Source organism: Electrophorus electricus, chromosome 16 (genome assembly GCF_041902795.1).
Source record: "Electrophorus electricus isolate QZ-2024a chromosome 16, ASM4190279v1, whole genome shotgun sequence".
NCBI lineage: Eukaryota > Metazoa > Chordata > Actinopteri > Gymnotiformes > Gymnotidae > Electrophorus > Electrophorus electricus.
The window spans coordinates 26,153,610-26,157,500 of record NC_137512.1 but is presented as its reverse complement, the minus strand read 5'-3'; positions in this window follow the sequence as shown (position 1 = coordinate 26,157,500).

The window sequence follows — 3,891 nt, the reverse complement described above, 5'->3', positions numbered from 1 at the left end:
TTGTTGCGGCTGATTAGTGACTCACTGACACCATAATGTTGTTGCATCTCATCAGTGACTCACTGACACTGTAATGTTATTGCTGATCAGTGACTCACTGACACTGTAATGTTGTTACGGCTGATCAGTGATTCACTGACAATGTAATATTGATATGGCTGATCAGTGATTCACTGACACTATAATGTTGTTGCGGCTGATTAGTGACTCACTGACACCATAATGTTGTTGCATCTGATCAGTGACTCACTAGGAATGTAATATTACAGCTGATCAGTGACTCACTGACACTGTAATGTTGTTACGGCTGATCAGTGACTTGTTGATACTGTAATGTGATGGCTGATCAGTCACTCACTGGCACTGTAATGTCACAACTGATCAGTCACTGACTGGCACTGTAATGTTACAGCTGATCAGTGACTCACTGACACTGCAACATTCTGGTTGATCAGTGACTCACAGGCACTGTAATGTTGTTATGACTGATCAGTGACTCAATGGCACTGTAAAGCTGTTATGCCTGATCAGTGACTCACTGACACTGTAATGTTACGGCTGATTAGTGACTCACTGACACTGTAATGTTATGGCTGATCAGTGAATCACTGGGAATGTATTGTTATGGCTGATCAGTGACTCACTGACACTGTAATGTGATGGCTGATCAGTCACTCACTGGCACTGTAATGTTAAAGCTGATCAGTGACTCACTGACACTGCAACATTATGGTTGATCAGTAAATCACTGGCACTGTAATGTTGTTATGGCTGATCAGTGACTCACTGGAATTGTATTGTTGTTATGACTGAACAGTGACTCACTGGCACTGTAGTGCTATGGCTGGTCAGTGACTCACACTGACAGGTTACAACTGATCAGTGACTCACTGGGAATGTATTTTTATGGTTGATCAGTGACTCACTGACACTGTAGTGTTGTCACAACTGAACAGTGACTCACTGGCACTGTAATTTTATGGCTGATCAGTGAATCACTGGCATTCTAATGTTACAGCTGATCAGTGACTCCCTAGCACTGTAATGTTGTTACAGCTGATCAGTGACTTACTGACACTGTAATGTTGTTAAGGTTTATCAGTGACCTACTGACACCGTAATGTTGTTACGGCTGATCAGTGACTTGCTGACACTGTAATGTTATGGCTGATTAAACACTGACTGACACTGAAAGGTTACACCTGACCAGTGACTCAATGGCACTGTGATCTTACAGCTGATCAGTGACTCCCTAGCACTGTAATGTTGTTACAGCTGATCAGTGACTTACTGACACTGTAATGTTGTTAAGGTTTATCAGTGACCTACTGACACCGTAATGTTGTTACGGCTGATCAGTGACTTGCTGACACTGTAATGTTATGGCTGATTAAACACTGACTGACACTGAAAGGTTACACCTGACCAGTGACTCAATGGCACTGCGATCTTACAGCTGATCAGTGACTCACAGGCACTGTAAAGTTGTTACGCCTGATCAGTGACTCACTGGCACTGTAAAGTTGTTATGCCTGATCAGTGACTCAATGGCACTGTAAAGCTGTTATGCCTGATCAGTGACTCACTAGCATTGTTATGTTGTTTCAACTGATCAGTGACTCACTGGGACTGTAATGATACAGTGACTTGCTGACACTTTAATGTTACGGTTGATCAGTCACTCACTGGCACTGTAATGTTAAAGCTGATCAGTGACTCACTGACACTGCAACATTATGGTTGATCAGTAAATCACTGGCACTGTAATGTTGTTATGGCTGATCAGTGACTCACTGGAATTGTATTGTTGTTATGACTGAACAGTGACTCACTGGCACTGTAGTGCTATGGCTGGTCAGTGACTCACACTGACAGGTTACAACTGATCAGTGACTCACTGGGAATGTATTTTTATGGTTGATCAGTGACTCACTGACACTGTAGTGTTGTCACAACTGAACAGTGACTCACTGGCACTGTAATTTTATGGCTGATCAGTGAATCACTGGCATTCTAATGTTACAGCTGATCAGTGACTCCCTAGCACTGTAATGTTGTTACAGCTGATCAGTGACTTACTGACACTGTAATGTTGTTAAGGTTTATCAGTGACCTACTGACATCGTAATGTTGTTACGGCTGATCAGTGACTTGCTGACACTGTAATGTTATGGCTGATTAAACACTGACTGACACTGAAAGGTTACACCTGACCAGTGACTCAATGGCACTGCGATCTTACAGCTGATCAGTGACTCACAGGCACTGTAAAGTTGTTACGCCTGATCAGTGACTCACTGGCACTGTAAAGTTGTTATGCCTGATCAGTGACTCAATGGCACTGTAAAGTTGTTATGCCTGATCAGTGACTCAATGGCACTGTAAAGCTGTTATGCCTGATCAGTGACTCACTAGCATTGTTATGTTGTTTCAACTGATCAGTGACTCACTGGGACTGTAATGATACAGTGACTTGCTGACACTTTAATGTTACGGTTGATCAGTCACTCACTGGTACTGTAATGTTGTTACAGCTGATCAGTGACTCACTGGCGCTGTAAGAAGCCTTTCTGGGTTGTAAATTATTTCCTCCCTGCACACAGCTCCAGGGTCAGATTGAACCCTGTAGTTACCTAAATTGCCCCGCCCCTCACAGGGGGCGTGTCACCACCACACAACCTGGATGGGATTGCACTTCAAACACAGATTCCGTCACCTCCTTGTAAAAATACCCTTGGTGTGCTCTTTAAAATGTGTGTGTGTGTGTGTGTATGCATGACTGCATGTGTGTTTGTGTTTGTGTGTGACAGTGTAGGTGTTTGGGTGTTTGTGTGACTGCATTCATGTTTGTGTGTGTGTGTGTGTGTGTGTGACTGTGTAGGTGCTTGTGTGTGTGTGTTATGCTGTGTGTACCTAACACTCTTGTCTTTAAAACCATGCTGTGCTCTCTTCTCTGTGCACTCTGGAAAAGCCTCACTGACCGACTCATCACAGGGACACACTCATCCCCGCACTCATCCATGCTGAGGGTGTGGATGGAAGCCACAGCTAAACAATTCTGCAGTAGACGCCACAGTACAGGTAGACGCCACACTACAGGTAGACGCCACAGTACAGGTAGACGCCACAGTACAGGTAGACGCCACACTACAGGTAGACGCAACACTACAGGTAGACGCCACACTACAGGTAGATGAACGGAGCATGTTAGGCTGTGCGTCCATGTCTGCAGTGGCGGCTCTGGGTAAATAGTATCTCAGCTGACAGGAGCCTTTGGCCTGTGTCCCTTTACACTGGTGTTATTCTTGTTCGACACAATGAAACCAAACCAGAAGGTGTCAGAACATCTGCTGTGAGAGATAAAGACTGAGGTATGTTCATTTTTGCATTTGGTTTGTGTATGTGTGGGTACGGCCTTTAAGCTGACTACGTGTGTGTGCGCGCGCGCGTTTGGTACGAAGGTCCGAGTATCGCTCCAGTTTATAAAATGAAGCAAATCTCCGACTTTCCTGAAGTTGGCGATGGACTTGCGAATGCCGTAACCAGGAGACACGTAATCGCATTAACTGAGCAAACGGGCAGACCCGCGTGTTTGAACACCTGTTCCAAATGATTTCTCTTGCAAAGTACAGATCGCCACGTGCGCACAGCCATTTGGCCTGCCATTTCTGGAAGTGTTTTTCCATGTAAATGTGTAACTGCGAAGCTCGCAGACAACCTGTCACCTCCGCCTGCTCTCGCGCATAAACAGCGACCAAAAAGCGCCAGCACGCTTTTTATCCATGAAATAAGAGACAAAAAATGACCGAGTGAGCGAAAGCGAGAGCGAGAGTCTAGAATTTCCCAGCCGGACTAATTATGGATGTGTTTATCTATCAAAGGGAGATGCGT